This window comes from Onychostruthus taczanowskii, unplaced genomic scaffold (genome assembly GCF_017590055.1).
Source record: "Onychostruthus taczanowskii isolate IOZ18803 unplaced genomic scaffold, ASM1759005v1 scaffold6, whole genome shotgun sequence".
Taxonomy (NCBI): domain Eukaryota; kingdom Metazoa; phylum Chordata; class Aves; order Passeriformes; family Passeridae; genus Onychostruthus; species Onychostruthus taczanowskii.
The window spans coordinates 4,809,644-4,831,676 of NW_024503679.1; the positions used below are offsets into that span (position 1 = coordinate 4,809,644).

Here is a 22,033-nt window from a genome sequence, read left to right on the forward strand (position 1 = left end):
GGGGTCCATACTGCTGGATGCTGCATGAAGGCAGGAGAAAAGTGCAGATCACTTTCTTTCCTTGCTCATTCCAAGCAGCTGTGAGTCCAGGATACAGCAGACAGCTGGAAAACCCTCAAGCATTCTCTAAGGTCAGACCTGTCCCTGCAGCTGGCAGTGATCTTGGCACAGTAACATCTGAAGCACTGTCAAGACTGATTGATTAGTGTGTGTGTGTGAAAGTATACTGAAAAAGAGGACATACAGAAAAGGGGGTGATAGGATCAAAAATACTCTTGATAAATGAAAAATACTGATCACAGCAGTATTTTTAGTGAGCAAGAAAAGGAGACAAAAGACAGAACTTGGACCAGAATTTAGGCTTTGATGCTGAACAGGAAATGCTGTATTTTAGTGAAGTTAAGACTGGTGGAAATTACTAGTGTGATTTAGCACAGCTAAATCAGGACAGCAATTAAGCAGAGATTTTGCAGTGAACTTAGAATAATGTTGGCTGGAGGTTATGTGAAGATGACAGGTCTGACTGACAGGTTGAATGGTGACACTCAGCACAGTAATCAAGAAAGTAGAGAGCATTTAGAGGAGAAAGATTGCAAGTTTCACTTTCTGCAGACAGGAGTGGTTCTGGAACAAGGTGGTAGATCTGTGAGGGACAGAACTGGCTGTTGGATCTTTGTGAAGAGATTGCCTGAAAATAAAGTCTACAGGGATCAATGTTTGGATTTACTTCTCACTATGGAACCCATATAGGAATCCAGGATGACATTATGAGCATTTTATGAAAGATTGCTTAAAGTGGTAAAAGGAAAACTGTGAAAAAAGGCGGAGGAACTTGCCTTCCTTTGGCAGGTTTTACTTCATCTGGCAATTCTGTATCAGTTATTGCTGGTATTTATTTGTCTTTCCAGTATTCACAGGATGTCAGCAATAGTGATGAGAACACTAAGCAGTGTTGTGGGAATAATTGTAGCGATTTGAATGAGAGGTTTCACAGAGCATGTTGAGGATGAGTTTATGTAGCACTGAATTGCCTGCTATGGCACATTAGTCTGCAGAGAGCAGATGTGATTGTGTTCCAGAGGAAGGAGCTGCTCCCGATGGCCTTGACAGCATTGTCACACCATGTGTTTTCTGAGTGTGCTTTTTGTTTTCTTTTCTTCTCCATTTGATTTACACGAGTAATTCCAATTACCTTTATTGTCTGCTCAAAGAGAAAAGAATGGGTCTTCTGCAAATGTAATGATCATTAGAGGTAGGAAACTCCTGGTAAATAATTTTCCTGTGAATCTAAATATTGAAATGATAACCTTTGCCATTTTCAACATGTTTGTCTGGTCACTTGATAACTACTTTGCTTGATAGGTTCTTAGATGGGTTAATTACCATTTGTATTGTTATTGCACATATAATATTCTATGAATATATAACCTAAATTGTTTTTGAAATTAGTTACCCTAATGCAAAAAGCATAACAAGAAGAGTCTTTGGCACATTATGAGCATAGAAAAAGTGGAGCCAGGTATTTACCAGAAGCAACTGTGCAATTGCTACTCAGAATTACTGGCAGTATATTGTATCACTTACTAAAATGGCTTTTTTCAGCCACATTTGAATCTGCATGAGGTGTAGTGTGTGGGATCTGCAATATTCTGGGTGAAAATTGCTGCAGAAAAAAGAGAATCCTCTGGGAAAACGAGGGTTCTCTGGGTCTTCGTATTATTCCACTGTTTGCCCGTAAGAATGGTGAAACTCGATACCCCTGAGACACTCCCAGTGTTCTGCCAGAGCCTTATGAACTGCAAGGCTGCTCTGCTGCAATCCTGCACCACTGGCAGTGACAAAATGTACAACACAGGTACTAGAAAATCAGGGAACAGACATCTCAGGGACTGTAACAAAGGCTGGGAGGCTGATGTAGGAAAATGACACCTGGAATATGCAAGCTGCACTGTGTCCTGATGTTACTTTCAAGAGTGAGTGGAAAGTTTAAGTTTCGGATTGGATATATTTGCTACTCATGCTCTGGATAAGGAAAGTGGATAATTTGGTATTTGAAAAAATCTTGATTCTTAAAAAACGTCTGAAATGAAGTTTTTTAAATTTAAGGTTTAAATGTGGTTATGGTTAAATATGCTAATCTTTAAATTTAAAGGATCCATTTTTAAAAAGTTCTGTAGATATGATCTCTCTTTTCCATAACACCCAGCATTTGCAATTACTTCATTTTCTGCATTGAAATCACTCATACCTACTGTAGTGATCTGGATTCCAAAATTAGAAATAGATATTCCAAACTGCTCTCTGTGAAACAGACAGAACACGTTTCATATTGCACGGAGGCTACTGCTTTGCCAACTTCACATGAAATAGAATCTTTTCTTAAACACACAGTGGTCAACCCCAAATCTGTAGCTTATGTCCCTGTGTTTATATGTAGTTTGCATGCACTGTAAGGGGGCTTGATAACCTTCTCTCTTCTGCTGAGCTGCTGCTTGTACAACATATACCCAGGAGGTAGACTCTCAATCACAGTCCCCATCTGCTTCCTGGCTAATGTTCCAGTTACAGTTAGACCTCTTGCACATATTCACATCTGAAATAAAATTGATGGCTCACTATTGGAAGCAGCATGTGACTAATGATGCATTGTACCAGGCAAGTTTTTGCTTGAATATATCTTTCTAATCAAGTTAAAGAAAAGAACACAGAGCAGAAATTTGTCAGGCATACAGTCCTGCTTTTTTCCCTGAAACCACACTGTTCATCAGGATGCTTTTCAATCACCTGAAGACCTGTTATATTGCAGTACAAGATGTTCTTTCAGGTTTGGAAGAGATTTTATGGGCCAGAACTTCAGCTAGCATAAATTGGCTTCTGTGCAGCTCTAATGATTTTCACCAGCTGAGGATCCGCCCTGTGTTCCTATAATAACCCTAGCATCTGAAAAAAGATTCATGTGATGGTTATGCTAATACATCTGAGGTTATAGAGCAAGAAAATTTTTATGTGGTTGAATTTTTAATGCACTTTTTAAATCCAAAATTTATTCTGCCTGTTTGATCTTTTCTAGGATTTTTTAATATCAAATAACTCTGAAGAGACATTTTTAGATGGACTTTTGTGTGTAGATTCATGGTCTATGTCAAACATACAGCAGCTGCACATGAGTCTGAAACTTCCTTTACAGCAGTAGCTATTGAGCCATCAGACTTTTCAGTACTAAATTCAAAACTAAATAATTGATCAGCAAACTTTGTTTTCTGATATGAAAGAAAACCACTAATTTGCATGAACATAATGTTGTAAAATATGAATTTCTCATACAAGATGCATTTCATACTCTGTATCCCCTGATAAGGTAGTCTTGTTCCATGACTCATTACCCAGAATATTATCTGACTTTCCTTGGAAGCACATTTGGGACTAGGAGTAGAATTCTTGCAGTTTCAAGTTTTCCCACAAATTTAGCAGATTTTATATATTTGTGCCTTTCAGTAATTTTGGAAATGTGCTGCACTGAGTAATTCTTATCATTAACAGCTGTAAATAAAGAAGAGAACCCAAATACAACTGCCAAGCATAAATATAATTGTATAATAAGTGGGTCATCTACTTCAAACTTCTTTTAAAAAGGCACTTTTTGTTTACTTCAATGTTCATGGAGTGCTTTTCATAACACAGCATTACTTGTTTAATTGCCTTAGAAGATTGCTGTTTCTTCTGGGTCTGTCTGTCTTTCTTGTGTGTACATTGTGTTCATGTGTGCATGTCTCCGAAAGCTTGACAGATCAGACAAGCACAGAATTGATGAACCAAATAAAAGGGGAGAACAAATAACAATATATCTGGACTGCCCATGCTCTTCCATTATGTGAAGAATATTGGGAGTTTGCATATTACCCCTGCCTTAAAACAGGTTAGGAGCTGGCTTACTCCCTGCCTCCTGTTACAATTAGTTCTGTTCTTCAGCAGGCAGGACTAAATTTCTGCATGATTATGCACTACTGGAAGGGGTAGTGCAGCTGCAGACCCTTTATCCACCTGGATTCTGTCTTATTTTGGATATTCACTGTTGTCAGTGTCCTGTTTCAGGGATGACCTGTAAATGTTTGCATTGAATTTTTTGTTGTTAAAGCAGCTTTTGCACAGAGCTGTAACACATAGGAAACTTTCCCCACATCAGCACTGGGGTGTCAATAGATGTAACTGCGAAGAGCAGATGTGCTTTTGGAAACCTCAGTGTGCCTGCTAAGGGCATTTCCCTTCACTGCTCTGTGTAAGAAACAGCCAAACACGTGCAACAAAGCTCCTTGGAAGACTGAGATCCAGCCCATCTCTTTCCCCCTGCGGACTGAGCTTTATGGTTTTAAGCAAAACCAACACAAGAGCAATGCCTTTTGAAGCTGCCTTGCTTGTTCACCTCCCCACATCAAACAGAAGCATATCTGAAACAGATGAGTACAGAGGAAAACCAATAGGGCTCTCTCCCTTGCTTCAAGCTACTGTATTTAGGAGGGAGAATTTGTAACAACAAATAGAAAGCAGACTTGTTTCAGATATTGATTGATGGCTCTTATGGATAAAGAAGGAAGCAAGAACAAGACAACCAGAGCTTCTTGTAGGTAACGTACTTGAAGAGGATACACATGAAGGCACTTATGCAAAAGGCAAAGAGCCATGCCAAAGTAAAGAAACTTGAAAGACACTAAACATTCAAAGGCTGATTGATGATGTCTCTTAGAACTTAACATGCTCACAGGAGCAAAACCCAGATCTCTGTGAAGCTGCTGTCATTAAAATTGAGTTTTCAGGAAAAGGGAAGAACAAACAGACAATAAAGCCAAAGAAGAAGAATAGGATTCATATACTCAGAGTAGATGAGGGGGCAGCAGACTGTTTGAGGTGGTTAATTATCAACCCTAAATGTTTTGTTTGTTCCAGGACCTGACACAGCTCTTGCTAGTCCTAGCAGAACTTAGATACTGGCGTGGATAGACCCTTGGATCTGATGTATTGTGGCAGTCCCTACATTACTAAAAGATTAGAGGAGATTGTAAGAGAGAAAATTGGCTTAGTTGAGGGATGAAGAAGCCTTAGTACTTTAAGCATCAGTTAGGATAAACATGCATTTAAAATCTTCTCCAAACTTTCTGAAAATCTGGTCTGAAAAACTGCCTGAAAATGTTACAGATTGGTAAAAGAATTATGGACTTTGTTCACAAAAATAGAAATTAATGTAGTCTACTAGAAAGAATTGAAATAGTTCTTTCTATGTTAATTCTGGAACTGCAAATCTTTGATGTCTGGATAAACCATAGGATAATTGATTAAATACATTGGTATTCCAAAATCCATAGTTGTTGAAATGATTCAGAGCAACAAATCAGTCAGTATTAGTTTTGAAGTGACTGTGACCATGAGTTCAAACAAATTCTTGGTAATGTCCTGTAAATACTGATGTTCCACAGCTGAAATGGGAAGAGCTACTAAACACTGTATTTAGCACAGATGTTTCCTGTTATAACAGATCAGTAAAATTTCAGTGTTCAGTGGGCCTTTAACACCCACCCTCCATCTGTGGTATTCATTTTTAGCATTGTGGAATAGGCAAAAAAATAGGCATATAATTAAAAAGAAACCCCATCAGGGTGTTTTCTCTAGCTGAATTTTTCTTTTTCCTAGCTGTGTTCCTTCATTTGTGTGTGGAAACATTTCATGGGTGGCAGCTTGGATAAGACAAAGCTAGTTCTCCATCTGGGGGTCACACCTATTGCAGCCAAGTGCACTGCAAACCAGCCCTGGAGCACATGCTGCATCCATGAGTGCTGATTGAGAAAAGCTCATTACGTCAGCTGGGTAAGAATAATATTCTTTGCCAAATGACCAGTTTGTGCTTGTGGCTTTTAAGTAGCTGTGGTTCAGCAAAGTGCTTGAGAAGTGCCTTGACTCTGAAGAGGAAGTTGAGGGAAGGGCTGGAGGTAAGCAGTGCTGAGGGACCAGATGAGCACTGTGGGAGTAACAAAGTCAATAACCCAGAGAGCCGTCACAGATCCACTCAAATAAAATGATGGTAAAGCTCATCTTTGAGTAACTTGCTTGGGAGACAAAAAAGAAGAAGGAAGCAAGCATTGAAGTGACTCTGACCATAACATGCATTGCAAAAACCTACAAAATTTATACCAACTTCTCAAGTTTCTTTAGTTTATTCCATGTTGAATGTTCCAAAACCTCAACATGTGTTGTTTTATTTGCTGAATAATCTGTGTGACAGAGCACAGGTGTCAGTCTAGTGAATTTTCAAGTTAACTCCTAGGTTTGTGGTGATTAGGGAATAGGCAAGGAGTCTAAAATGTATTTGCTACAGAGAAGAGCAGTGCCATTGCAAGGGCCTCATCCATGGGATGCAAACCTTGTTAGCCCACACTGCCTGTGGCACATGGACCTGTACCTCCTTATCTGTGTGTGTTCCTTCACTCTGGCATGAAATCCAGGGCAGCCACCACTGGCCTGCACTACCCTCACACCACCCTTAGGAAGAGCACAGAGGCAGGCAGCTGGCCTTTCCATGGAGATTTAATAGCCCCATATCCTACTCTGTATTCCTTGGTTTTCTGTGTTCTAATTATGGCTTAAAAATTATTACTAATTTCTTTTTAATTTCCAAATTCCATTTGGCATCTTACATTGAAATTTCCTGTAAAGAAAGAATTCAAATTATTGGACAGAAATCTGTCTTGTCATATTGCCCCACAGATGGTCCAATCTGCTCTGCAGTTCATGCCTGACAGCTAGTTAATCTGGCAGTGTAGGAACACACATTTAAAAATGCAGGTTCTGGCATCAGCCTCAGGCAAGCACCTCAACTATGCCCTGTACCCTGAAATTGAGGAATTCAGTCTCTGTTCTCCTTAAAGGTGTCAAGAGTGTGTTTTCCAGGTATAAGGTATACTGCAGAAGATAACACTGAAATTGAGATGTAACTGGGACTGTGTGTGTTGTTGCAGTACACTAACAATATTTTCATACTTACACCACTGGCTTAGGGCAATTTCCTAAAAGTGACTGAGAAAAGCAAACCCATTCATGGTAGGTCTGAATTTGTTACTCATGGACTTTCATCTCCTCTAGAAAACAAGAGAAGGAAGTAAAAAGATTGAAAAATATTGCACTAAATAATATGTATTTGAAACTTTGGCAAAGCATTGGATAAATGCTTTATGCTATGTATTTGTTAGGTCAAATTTTGCTCTCTATCTGGTTAAACCATCTTTGTACAAAATTTATAAAATATTACTGAATTGCATGTATATGTTTCTCATCATGGACCCTGGGAAGTCATCTAAAAAATGGAATAAAAAAGCAGAATATTATATGGATTGTTTTGTCTTAGTGGCACATTATAGGAATACACAATTTATCATAAATACAGTAATTTCCCTTTGATACAGAAAATAAAACAAATATGCACCTTTGCTCAGGACCATGAATCTTAGGTCAGAAACAATTCAGATAGTAATTTGTGACTAAAAATTTAGGATTTTTTTCCTTTATTTATTACAGAACATTTTAATCCTCTTAATATTTTTAGAAAAAGTTATTGTGTTTCTGGTGACCATCATAGTGTTGTATTGAAAAAATGTGTCTTCCAGGCTGCTTGTTCCAGATTAGTGAAATTACCATGTGAGATTCTACAAAAGTTATTGCACTTTAAATACATCAGTTTTTATTAAAGAAAAAGAGATAAAACTAAGTTTTCCATTTGCTCTGAAAATGACAGTCTGAAAATGGCAGCAAACAAATTTTGCAAAATGCTACCTCGTTTTGTCCAGTGCATTCTGTATGGTATTTATCAGGAGATAATGCAAAAATTCATATATGTCATTTACTCAAACTTTAGGGCTAAGTAGTACATTTATTATCAGATTTTGCATTCCTTTTTGATGCAGAAATAAGAAATCAAGAAATGAGGTTGAGATTATATTTTTATAGGTCATATATAATGTGAATTCTGAAATGGGTGCAGAACTTTTCCATAATTCTTTTTAGCAAAAAAAAGTCTGCTTAAAAGCTTCTACAACTGTCCCTAGGGATCCCAGTGAGGTGATGATAATTTCTGTTATGAATTAATCTTAGAAAATTTCACAGTAGCAAAAACTGTGAACATTTAAAGAAATAATGAAACTTTAAGAACAGTTCTGAAATATTTCAACCAGCATAACCTAAGGGCTGGCTTTCAAAGAAGCTGTAATTCCTGATTTTAATTGTCTTCTAATTCATCTCCTCTGAAAATAATCAATTTCTAATGAAGAAGAGGTTCCCCAGGTAGTTTTTACAAGAATTACTCATTAAGAGGAGCATTAGGTCATGCATAAGCATAGATCACAGAATCATAATACTGGGTTGGAAGGGCCCTTAGAGACCATCTCGTTCCACGCCCTGCCATGGTGGGGTTCCACCACACCAGGTGCTCGGAGCCCCATCCAGGCTGGCCTTGAGCACTTCTAGGAATGGGGCAGCCACAGCTTCTCTGGGCAACCTGTGCCAGTGCCCAGCCACCCTCGTGGCAAAGAATTTCTCCCTAATGTCTAACTTAACTCCTCCCTCTTTCAGTTTGAAGCTATTTCCCCTTGTCCTACGACTCCAGGCCCTTGTCCCTGCAAAGTCCCTCTCCAGCTCTTTAGGAGCCCACTTAGGCACGGGAAGGTGCTGTAAGGTCCCCCTGAAGCCTTTTCTTTTCCAGGCTGAACAGCCCAGCTCTCCCAGCCTGTCCTCCAGCCCTCTGATCATACTTGGGACCATCCTGTGGACTTGCTCTAGCAGGTCCACGTCCTTGTTATGCTGGGAGTCCCAGTGCGGGATGCAGCTCTCCAGGTCTCTCACAAGAGCAGAGTAGAGAGGGACAATCCCCTCCCTTGACCTGCTGGTCCAACTTCTTCTGGTGCAGCCCAGGATTTGGTTGTCTTTCTGAGCTGCAAACACACACTGCCAGCTCATGTCCAGCCCCTCATCCACCAACACCCCCAGGTCCTTCTCCCCAGAGCTGCTGTCACTCCTCTCTCTGCCCAGTCTATATTTGTGCTTACCTTTCCCCAGCCCAGGTGCAGGACCTTGCACTTGTCCTTGTGGAACTTTGTGAGGTTCATGCAGACCAACCTCTCAGACCTGTCAGGGTCCCTCTGGATGCCAATCCTTCCTTCCTTCCTTCCATTTCTTTCTATTGTACTTAGGCAGGTTGGTCTTAGTCAAATAACTAGTGTGTTTTCCAGATTATCTTTGCTTTAGCTATAGGGTCTTGATATTCTTTTTCCCTTTCTCAAGGCTTTGTTTCATGCATTGTAATACATGTTCCCTTTGAGAAGAACAAAATACATAATGAAATTAAGTTCTTACTTGGAATTACAAGGAAAGTGTATAATTTTTCAGATTTCATAGCAAGGGATATCTGGGCTGTATCACTGGCAAATCACTTCAGCTGTAGTCCTTAGAGAGCCATTAGTACTGCTGTGGAGCATATCACATATAGCCAGTCTTCATCAGGAATTATGACAGCCCAAGGAAGGCAGGTTTTGACATGCCATATTTTGCTTGTATTATATTTTGAGCCATGTATCCCTGTATTTTGCTGACAGATTGTCAGGGCAGTGATTAGTCTGGATTACATGGTGATGATTTCATTTTATAAAACAAAACAAAAAAAGCAAGCAAAGAGGAATTGCTTTTGGCAGAAGATGATCCCATTACTTAGAAGAAAAAAAAGTTAAATGCTTATCAAAATGAATACAACAGAATATGACAACAAGTAATAGATGATAACTAGTTAATGACTCTGAAATAAGGATTTAGACAACATTTTCTCTTCATTTAGTGCTAAATCAAAGCCATAAGCAATGTTGTTTTTGAGTACTTGGCTTCATAGAAATAGCTACTGGTAATGCACTTCAGGGCCCAGCTACTAGAGATGTGACAATAGCTGGCATTGTATAGTGTTGGCAGTATCCTAATGTGTAAAATATCTGTGTATACCATAATTTCTGGAAGGAAGTGCTCCCCTGCAAGGCTGCTTATTTTCACTGAGGCCTTTGAATAGGAGTGTTGCTGTTCTGTTAATGAAATTGGTTTGGGATTTTGTCCAGGGAAATTGGGTGCACTAAGAGTAGTGGGTGCAGAGAAGGAAACCTCTCAAAAACCTGATTTTTAAACCCTGTGTCCCAAGGACTGAAGGCAATATGCAGCTGGAGAATTGTGCTGGAATGCCATAGGTGCAGCAGTGCTCCAATGCTCATTCCTCCTGGGAAGGCAGCTGGTCCCTGACTCAAGACTGCAGAGCGTGCTCCAATTCTCATTCCTCCTGGGAAGGCAGCTGGTCCCTGACTGCACCTCAAGACTGCAGAGCTCTGGTCACCTTCTTTCCAAGCAGCAGCAAAATGCCATTATGATTGTCTTCTGCAACAGGCTGATTTATGAGGAGAAAAACTTTCAGTCCCAGAAGAAGGTAAATAAAATTTCTTAAAAATGTGGGCTGCCAAAAAAGGAACTACTATAATACATATAAGCCATAAATCTATTAAAAGTGCATGTGCTGCAGTGGTTAGTGTAGTGCCTTCTGGGAAATAGGGTTCATTTTTCCATTTCTTTCAAGACTTGTGCTGTTTTGACAGACAGAAGCTCAGATCAATGGGAAATGGAACATTTCAGGAGTGAGTATGTTCTTTTCCCTGGACAGGCACTCTTGGTCACTTGAAGGAACACTGATCCTGCTCCTTTGGTTATGACAAATCAGATGGCCTTTAAAAGTACTCCTAATCTATATTTCTATTGCAGACCTGCTAGGGAGCTGTTATGGAGTGCTTTCTAGATTACAGTGGTATAAAATTCTTAGTAAAGGCAACATAAACATCACATCTTTTAACTTCAACTGCTAGCTTGAAACCAAAAAGCATCCTTTGAGTACAGTTCTTGGACTTTGTTCAGTCAACCTTTGAAGACAGAGAATGTGTCTTTTGTATAAATCAGGACCAGACGTGGGGCAATTTGCTCACTTTATTTGAAGTTAAAATTTGACATAACAAAGGATATTACAAGAAACTGCAGTGAAGTTTAAAAAGATCAGTACTGAACTAAAGTTTATTGCCAGTACTGTTCTTGCAGATCAAGGCTATGCTAATGTGGTCTAGGGTTACTTTAATATTTTGCAGTCTCTCATTCCCTTGATGCATGTTTTAAGCATGCATATCACTCATTTTTATAATAAAATAACTTGATAAAACCTTCTGCTTTGTGCTGGTCTCCTGAGGTAAAAAGTCATAGATATGTTAAGTCTCACATTGTTTGTTCCAGCTTCATTATATTTGATGAAATATATATATATCTTGGTAATATATAGTAATCCTCAGTAACTGGATTGCTGTAAGGAAGGGCATTTTTCATCTGAATAATGAAATTGTATCCTAGTTATTTCTCTGGTCTTCTTTGTAAGACACATATAGGAGATTGACAACGTTAACTACTATTGCACAGCATGATGGAAAAATTTGGAAAGGACTTTTGTCTTTAGGGATGGATGAGTGGAATCTTTACAGTCTTCCTGAAAGATGTACTGTGCAGCTTTTTATTCTCTGTGCAGGAAGAGGTGTGTGTATGTTCTAAATATAATTATGGGTCAGAGTGTAAATGTTAGGTTGTGTGAAGTCCATGACTGACAGCAGACTATCAATTATGTCAGTGGGAGGTTACTGCCCAGATCAAAAGTAGATTATAGGCCTGGCTAAGGCTGTACTCACACAGCTTTGCTGGTGCATCAATGCTGATGTGCTATCCTAGCAAAGAGCATGGCACTCCTGTGCAGGCAGCATATTCTGGTTGGCTGTGAGTAAAAGCTGCTCCCTGGAAAAGAAATGCTGTCCATATAACTGCCTCTCTGCACTCAGCTTTTCCTGATGCAAATAGCCAAGTGTCAGTTTGCTCCATGTCCATGTCTGAAGCACTCACAGCTCTGACTGGTGACCAGAGAAGCCTTCAGCAGATGAACCAGGAGGGATGTGCCAAGCCCTTGCCCTGCTCCATGGAGAAGGGGTTGAATAATCATAAGATTCTCTGTGTAACAGGGGACAGGGATAGAAACAATTATTCACCTGGGACAACCACTTGTAGTTCTAGGCCAGCCAAATTCCCAGTGAGTCATCAAGTTAAAATTAAAAAGGAGCCTTTTCTTTCCAATCTTTGTTTTGGTAAGGAAGCAGAAGAAGCAGAAAAATCAATTCCTAAAAGAAACCTAATTTGGTCTAAAACCATTAGATGGAAAGTTCTTGATTTTCCTCACAGTTATAAGACAAAATTACTAGTTTTAAAAAATCAAGGCTTTTCAATGTGCAAACTATACTAAAAATTACTCCAGTTTCTTCACTTTGGCCTTACTAAATCATGGGGTTTATAACTAAGGGATTGCAAAGCATTGAATGTAAAAATATTGAGACACGATGAATGCAGAATCTTTGTTACACAAAGAAGTAGAAAGTATTGATCAAAAAATGCTCTGAGGCAAACCAATTAGAGACCCATTGACAGCAAAATGACCTGCTCATCCATCTTTCAAATGAAATTTAAAACCTAGGTCCACATTATTTGTGGCCATTTTCAACTCTTGAGCATTTTTACTGAAGTCTGAATGCTGTTCATTTTGGTCTCCTGGCCAAACTCCAAACTGAATAATTATTCTGCTTCTTTCCTAAATTACAGCAGCAGCTTCATTAGAAACAAATGCATTCATAGTTTGCTGACCTAAAGTGCTCTTATATGGCCATGCACTATTAACTGTTGCTGCATTTCCAGCCAAGGCTGGCTGCATTTCCATGATTAAATGACCTCTGGACAAAGCATGTATATCTTTAGCTTGTTTCAAAGGCTGTGGGACAAAAGGTGCTGTATATATAATTGCTATCAAAGAAATAATTTTAGGCCCAGAACATGCAGACCTTGAAGTGTGTTCACTGAGCAGGGGGAACTACTGGCATTCAGTGAGGTAGCTGGGTGAAAGACAGAGGCTATTTGGGGACAGAGGGTGTTTGCTTATGGGCTGGAAAGCTTGTGGCCACTGATAATCATGAAAAAGGCAGTTTCATTGAGAAGCATTGCAAAATTACAGAACAAAATGGGAAGCAAAGGGAGAGTGGAGATTTACTAAAACCAGAGGCTCAGTGCTTTCTGGATATGTGTTTCTGGATAATGAGGTTAGCTAGCAAGATGCATGTTGTGTTTTTTTCAGAAGTAAAAACGATTAAATTGTTAAGTCCAATAAAATATTCCAGACATTCTATGCATGGTTCCTTAAGGCTCTATATTTTGTTCTAATTATGCTGTAGCTTCTTTTAAAAGCATCCACACTGGCTAAAAGGTGAGGGAAAACCTGAAACAGTGTGAGATATGGGCAGGATGTTTTACAGTCTTTATTTTCCTACTGTGCTGTTTAGCTACAGCATCACCCTTGCTTTTCAGTGCTATCACTGTTGTACAGTGCCTGAATTAGTTGCCTAAAGTGGTTTTAATGACCAGTTTAGTTGGAGATGCTCAACTGCACAGCTGTTCCTAAAAAAAAAACAAAACAACAAACCAGAATAGTCTAAACACAAACAGCTAACTGAAAATGTTGTTTATGGGAAACTCTTCCAGTTGTGGGAGAGCCACATGGCAAGAAAAGCTCTCTAATCCACAGGACGGTTACAGTGAAAGCAAGGAACAGATTTGAACCCCAAGGTCTTGGTTTTCATTAACCTTTGTCTCTGTGCTGTGAAGTAGAAACACTGTGTGATCCTTTCATATAGCCTGGAATCAGACTATACTGTAGGGCTGGGCAATTTTCTCTCTGTAGATGAGTTCAACAAGTGCAAAGCAGAACTGTGCTCCCATTCTCCTAAGAGTAAGTGGGTTCTTTCACTAGGTAGCAGATTCAAAGTCAGGAAAAATTGCAAATTTATTTCCAGCACAAAAGCTATTACTAAAAGATACTTCTATTGTATTAGAAGTCAGAGCCTCAGAATAAAGGTGCTACATTTGGTGTGCTCTATGCAGTGTGCTATATTCAGGTGTTCATGGTAAACTTGAGTATGACTATTCAGTATCACTTAGTTGTTGTGTGACTGGTACCAGAACTCTAAATCCCTATACTTATTCTTTCCTAACAGTGAAACATTTATACCAGAAGTGTTCAGTTCATTAGTTAACTGAAATTATTGTGATCATGCTTCAAAATACTTTACTAGGATTTATTCTTAGACTTCTTCTTTCTTGTCTGGATGCATTAGTGCTCTTTCTTTTTTACTTTCTCTCTTATGAACTGTAAGTTCGTAAGAGAGAAAGTACAGTGTACTGAAAGTACAGTGTTCTTTACAAATAGGAAAGTATCTATTGCCTCCAAAACATCAACATTGTCATCAAGGAAAAAAACAAAAACAGTTACTGTCATGCACATCACCAATCAAAGCAACTGCTGACCATTGTGGATGGTCTCCTAATATCTTTCAAATGAAGAAAAAGTACATTTAGAGAAACAGAAGCATCTTTGAACAGTCTGCTATGAGTCAAACGGGTTTGTTTTGCAACAGATTTTATTTGCTATGAATAATTTGATGAGCTTTATTTAATTGGCAGACACAACAATAACCACTCATATCACATTTCCCATGGGCTCCAAATCCTGTTTGAGCCCTTTTGCACAGTTAAATGGTTACTAGTTTTCTTCTTTCAACATCTGTTTTAATCAACCTTGCCAAGTATCTATTCATTGCTGTTATAACAAGATGTTAAATATTTAGAATTACGAAACAGCTTTACAATTGTGCCTGAACATCTTTTAACTGTCTCACTTTGGATTTTGTAGCTTTGTATATAATTTGCAGAACTTTAGGAGAAAACACAGAAATCTATTAATAAAAGAAAAATGGAAACACAATGAGTACATCATTACCGGTTTCAACAGAAATACAAATTCCCACTTAGATTTCTGTAGAATATAGACATCTAAAGCACTTAGAAAAATCGGCATTTCTTAAAATTGAAACAGAAACAATCCACAGCTTTCTCCTGCCTTGCAATAATAGTCCAGTGCACTGATGTCAATTATATTGGAAAACTTAGTAAAACTCAAGTAAAATGTACTTCTGCATGTCATTGTTCTGATGTGCCGGATAATGGAAACCAACACTGCAATATTTGAGTCACAGGATGAGTCAGTTCTTTTTGACTTGAAGGACCTGGATATTAAGAATAAAAGTAGATTTCTAAACTTCTCATACAAACCAATTAGTCTTTTCACTAATATTCTTAGTCATAAGCAACAAGAGATCTTATGTTAATTCTAAGCCTTCATTCTAACCCCTCTGTATAAAAGCAGCTTAGTAAAAAACTTCAGTCTAAACAGAATTCAGACCACAATGTACTTCTCATTGTATACAAAAAACATGTGCTTACCCAACTTGGCCTTACTTGATGATATGTCCCAGTTTGGCATCAACTATTTTATAAAATGAAAATTGAAAATAGACGTTAATGAAGACTCTCTCCTTAGAAACAGTGGAGAGGTTATATCACAAGCCAAGAATTCTCAATTTTATACCCTCTGCCACAGAAGGCACAGCTCTGTCACATATTTGAAGGCTTTTTTTTTTTTCCAAATTGGCATGTTTTTCAAAATATTGCTAAATAAGATCATTGTGTACCACATTCTTGTGCCAAAATATACAAAATGCACTATATCAGTCACATGTGTAGCTAGGCATCCAGGACAGGACTCAGAACTGGCTTTTTTAAACTGTAAATAACAAGCCTCTATTATGACCTAAATGCTATTCTCTCTGTGAGACAACCATAACATTTATTTACCCAAATTCAGCAGAATGGCTTCCCTTAAATTATAGCAAACTGTCAGAGAAGAAGAGAACGACAGAGAAGATTTAGGCCCAGACCATGGGCATTTTTAAATCAAAGGCTGATCTCTCATTCCCTAAGAGACACCAGTATTTTGCCTGTAATGAGCAGTTACTCTAAAGCTGGCTTTGTGGCTGACTGAAAGAATAAGGAATTGTGTATGAAGGAGATCAGATTTCCTGCTATGACCAAGGATACACAAACTGGTGTGTTTAAAAAAAAACAACAAAAGTGAAAAATAGTCTTCTATATACTGAATCTTGTACTAGAACACAGGTCCATGTAATTGATATGAATTTTGAAGGAAATAGGATTGAAAATGAAGCCCTAATATGGGATTTAATTGATCAGATACACAGTAAAATACAAAACCGCTGTTCAAGGAAAAGGTTTGTGGCTTTTTATCTTACCATTAGTTGTGACTGAGAATATGATAAGTTTATTTTGCAGGATTTCATGAAGGAGTACCCTTCAAAGCAGAACTTTGTGGAAGAAAATAATCCTGGATTTCAGACAGAAAGGTTTTGCCTCATTAGTTTTCTTGCCTTTCAAGGATACATTATCACAGCTGTGGCTGAGTGATACAAAGCATGTAATGCCGTGCTTGTGGAAATAGAAAGAAGATATTATTATGCCTTAGTAATAATTGCACAGCAGTAGAAAGAGCATGCAATGGATAAAAATCCATCTTTGGACAGGAGAGTGGGATTATTAAACAATTGCATGTTTCCCTAAGGATATGAGAGTGAGCTCTTGTTTATCACGTCTTTAACTACACAGAATTGCAATATCAATTTTAAAGCAAAATCAGTATCAATTTTCAAAGAAACAATTGCTTATGAAACTAAAACTGAAGGTAAAGAAATTGCAGAATACAACTATGTCCTAGGAGAGTTATCTATTAAGTTTATAGAGGAGCTAAAGGATCAGTCCAGCACAATGCAGACAAACTTCATAATCTCAAGTTTACATAAGTACATATTGCATGTGTTAAGAACATGTTCACAGTAAAATTGAGTTAGAGGATTTTAAGAATTCTGGCTGCTTTCATCTTGAAAAAGATTACTTGAGCAGCTGTGTCAGTGAGTTAGGGAACTGAACCCTGCAGAGGGTTTGAGGGGAAAAGAGGCTTAGCTAAGAGTTTCTGAAGAATATATTTCCTGGCCTAGTGAAATAATATGAAAATTATACTTATCAAAATTCAAGCACAGTGGTCTTGTTTGCTTTCCCAGGAGAATTTGTGGTTTGGGTTAGATGAGGGAATCCAGGGGTGTTTAAGCACAGTTTTGGAGATTTTGCTCCAATACAAAATGTTCACCTCACTGAACTGCAGGCCTGACCTTCCACATCTCTTACAATTTCCCTTCTGTTAGGAGCCCAATCTTTGTATGTTTGCAGAGCAGAGTGTACTGAAGTCTCAACCTCTGAGACACTTCAGACCCACAGCTCTAGGAAAGAGAATATTCAGAGCAGTGGTGAAGGAAATAAAAGCAGGACAAAATACAGTGATAAGAAGAGGCTGAACAGAAGTGTTAGAATTTCCTCTGTAGTTTGTGGGGTAATTGCAGGCCACTCTACTCTCTAGACACAGTTCTACCTCCAGATTTCATGAAGAGGCAGGAAAATCAGGCTTAGAGTTTAATTTGCATTCCTGGATTTTACTCCCCCACTACACTGCCCTCGTGTGGTCGTAGTTCCAGCACAGAAACTGTGCTGGAAGCACAAAAGAATTACACTTGGGGTTTTGGAGAAGTGTGAAGCAGTCACATCATAATTTGGACCTGATTCAGGATGTTTTAAGCAATCCTACTGTTCTGGACTAAAAACGCACGGTGCAGATGTGATTCTGTTGTTATTTCATTAGAACAACAGTTCTTAATCTGACTGTCAGCCCCTGTGCTCTAAGAGCACTATGATCTAAAAGCCAGTTTCTTACCTTTTTATTCTCTGAGTTTATGTCTCTTGGTTCTGTTTGTGGCTTATGTGAATGAGTGGGTGGTTTCAGACCTGTACACAGGAGATAGGTGGTTATATAATGAAAATCAGTATCTCCAACAAATGGCATAATCAGCACTGTCAGATCTCTGGAACAGAGAGGGAAAGGCTTTGGGGATGGTGGCATTGCACCACTTTCTCTCAGGCATGGCTCCTGCACTCGAGTCACCAGTTCAATTAAAACTCCCCCTAACTATAGAATGTGCTGGATGTGTTTCACTGATCTCTAGAAGAGTTTTGTCTCTAATGCATGAGTCCTTTGCAGCTCTGAATTGCCTGGAAGCATAAAGGAAATGTGGCAGAAGGTGACTGTTCATGGTGGCAGTGCCATCCCAGGGCAATCCTGTGCTCCCCATCCCCCCTGCAGTGTCTGAGCAAGAACTGACTGGAACCCACTGGAGCCTGGTCGTGGCTCTCTGTAGGATTGCGGGCTGTTTTCCTCTCTTAAAAAGACAGGATTGCCTGGCTCTCACAGTCCCCTCTTCTTTTTGCCTTGTGCTCTTAGCTGGGTTGCACCCAAGTGCTGCTGAACTAAGATCCATGTTTTCCAGGGATCGAGGCTCACACTGCCTGCAGTATAAGCAAATGTAACTCTAAATGTAAATAGCAATGTGCTGTCTGATGCTGAATTGTGGCCTAAATACTTCTACACCAGTCATTTGCTGGGCAGAGTTTTGCTTTAGCTGCTGCCTTAACTAATACTAGAATGCAACATGGAGAGGGCACTCAGCCAGAGCTCTGCATTCTCCTGGCCTGGCCACGCTCATGCTCCTTCTGATTTGCTGGCTGTCACATAGGAACAGTAATACTGACATTCCCTTGTAAAGTGCTTATATAGCTACAACCACTAGGTAAGAATTAACTATTATTATTACTGTAGACTTTGGGAGCTAAATTTTGACCTTTCCTTGCACTCATATGTCATCAAATTGCCTTAACTCTGTCTGAAGAAATAATTTAACCAGCAGGCTGCAGCAGAGCAAGGGCTGGAAAAAAATGCTCACATCACAGATCCAACTGAATGCTGTTGTCCTGCTATCAGAACAGGAGAAAAGAGATCTAAACAACAGCAGATCTTAGGAACCATTTCCCACAATCCCTTCTAGGAGAGGTGAACTGATGGAAGTTCATTTGTGTGTGGTTTGAAGAAAAAATCTCAAGAAAAGCAACAGATAAAAGAAACAAGAGCTGTGAAACGGAATGTGATGAGGCCTGTTGGCCACGTGACCCTGGCTGTCTCTTCAAATCCTCTTCTGCTTGTTAGTGACTGCCCCTTTCCTTCAGTTCAGGCAAACACAAATAACAGCTATGTACTCTTGTCTAAGATAGACAACTAGGAAAGCAGAAAGAACAAAAGAAACAAAAGTTTCTTTTCCATAAGAAACCACAGTCTGATCTTGAACAGGCTCTAGGAATTCAGAGAACAAAGCAGCTCATGCTTCTGCTACCAGGCAGAGTTCCTACAGCTTTACAAGAGGGAAAAACTCATGGGCACTTTTTGGCAACCCACCCCCTGCTCTGACTTTCACATTTAAGAAAAGGCAAAGGGTGCTGGTAGAATACCAGAATCAGAGCAATACCCTTAGAAATTAGTAATGGAATGTGGAAAAAATCAGTTTCAGTTGTGAGTCATGATTTCTCAACAGTGCATCCATTACACAATAAAATACTACCCAACATACCCTGATGGGCCTAGTTAATCACTGAGGAAACATTTTAACAAAAAATGAAGGTACAAGTATTTGAATATGATCTGATAATGATTGGTTTGTGGAAAGAAGGTTGGATATTGGCAACTCTTTCCAAAGAGGATTCCAAATGGAAAAAATATGATTTGCAAATTGCCATGATCTGTATATTCCAATTGTATCAGAAAAGAAAGAATCTGAAATACATGAAATACATGAATCTGAAATGGCTGTGGAAACAGAGATTTTACAGCTCTTCTTCTAATTGTTCTCCCTAATTTTCTGCAAATTTCATGTTATGACCGGTGTTCCCCATTGTCAGCCCCAGGCCCTTTTCCCACTAGCATTCTCACGTGTTCCTTATTGCTCCCTTCATCCTAAATTACATGCAGGTTGCTACAGGTTCTTCTAGCATCCTTGATTAGCTAGCATCAAAGTGATTATCAATAAATAGGAGAGTGGAGTAGCAAAGGTTAATGATTACCTGGACATGGAAACACATGAAGAATGCAAGTAGCAGGATAACTTCCCTGCTCAGGGAATCTGTGTGGACAGACGCCTGAGATTTTGCAGCTAAACTATGCAGTGAATTATTGTAGAAGGTACATTTCATTCATTATCTGTGGAAATAATCTGGTGGTAAAAAGATGAAGAGTCTGCCATGCATTTTGGTGTTGCCTAGAATTTGTAGATATTTGTGGGTTGGTTTTATTTTTTGTTATAGTTTCTTAGGCGATGTGTGTAAATGTGTATGTAGCTTTGCTCTTTAGAGATGGACACTTGTTTTGTTTCCTTCCTCCTTCCCACTAGCCACTGTCAGTGAAAATGATCAATTCTAATGTAAGAACTCAACTACCATGTATTAATTTTAGATGGCACCCCTGTGCTACATTGTGCTAAATCTTGTCCTCATTGTATCTGGAGACTTTTTTGCTTTAAGACCCCTGAAAGCAAAGCTTTTGACTAAATCCACAACAAAGCTGTTTAACACTCAGCAATCTGTTCTCCATTATCCAGTTGGACTGTTCCTTTGGGTTGTGCCTGGAAATTTCACTGCAACTATTTGGACCTAAACTAGACATCAGAGTGGAAATTAGATTTTGAAAAGGAAGAAGGAGCAAAGAAAGATTACTACTTTTATTCATAACAGAGGCATTTTTTGTGTGTGCTCAGAAAGGAAAGGGAGCAATTCTAAATCCAGCTTTTCAAGGCAAAACTTTTCATGTTCTTTCAAATTTGGATCATACTTTAGTGTATTTCTAAGGCAGTCCACCCTCCACTTTTAACAGGACAGCAAATCCCTGCATCACATTCTAACTGTGCAGGTGGGATGCTTTTCTGATGCTTTGTCCCAGTCCCACAACAAATCAACAAGGCAGGTCACAAACTCACTTTTAGCTCTGGCCCAGTCATGGTCCCTTCTCCTACCCCCCAAAGCAGACCCTGTTGTGAAGTGGAGCTTTGTGCTCCCCAGCATGGGCTTGCACTGAGCTGTTTTCCTCCAGTGAGATTATGAACTTGCAGGGAAGAAAATGTCCCAATACATTTTACCACTTGGACATGGGTCAAATTTGCCTTGATTTCCCTGGTGTGAGTCAGAAATGGCTCAGTTGCATTACTGTAAATTGGATAAGCCTTACTGGCGTCAGTGGAATGACTGAATTTGGCCCACTGCTTTACTACTGTGCTATTAAAACAGTCAATCTTCTAGCTGCGAGGAATAATATTAAAAACCCAAAGTTTACATATGTTGGGATGTGCTCTGGATAGCAGTGTAACAAGACAGAATATCAGGCTTAATCATGTTTTGTGCCACAGTGCTGACAGTGTATGTGTGAAAAAAAAACTGCAGAAAAAAGCAGCCTTCTCATTATCCTCAGTGTGTTTTGCAGCACACCACAGCAGCTGGGCAAGGAGACTCTCAGAACCATGTCAAGACTGGAAAAAAATTGACTAAAATGAGGTATAAAGATGAATAAAAAATTATTACCTTGTTTTAGCTTGAAGAAATGTTGTTGGATTTTTTTTCTCAAAGAAGCAGGAAGATAATTTGAAAAGATTTGCATCTAATGTGAACAGCTCCATGTATCCTCAATTAACATAAAAATACATAAAAATTTATGATGAATTATGTGTCTCCATGGTCCTGTTTGCATTATATATGTATCTGAAGTGGAACCAATGCCATTTATGAATAATTTAATTAAAATAATTACAAGTATTATTTTTGTAGCATGGAAAACTGGAAACATTAATTGAATAAGGCTGAGAATCATGAAATGCAATCTTAATTACTAGAAACTAGAATAATCAGCTAAACTGAGGCAAACAGGACAACAAACTTTTTAGAAAGGAGTTTACAGCTGCTAGGGTGGAACTAGAAGAGTTAGCATAGTCAGTACTTTGAAGCACATAATATTTTGGAATAAACC

General features: G+C 38.9%; 1 protein-coding gene across 2 annotated transcripts in view; it reads right to left on the minus strand.

Annotated features, from left to right (window-relative positions):
- Positions 1–15,559, minus strand: part of LIPC (lipase C, hepatic type) — a 72,734-nt gene extending 57,175 nt beyond the window's left edge. Inside the window, exon 1 of one of the 2 annotated variants that reach the window (XM_041419005.1) lies at positions 15,463–15,559. The gene's annotated coding sequence lies outside the window, so the exon portion shown is untranslated. The remainder of the gene's footprint in view (positions 1–15,462) is intronic. The other variant, XM_041419004.1, reaches the window with a different exon arrangement.
- Positions 15,560–22,033: the final 6,474 nt, after the last annotated feature.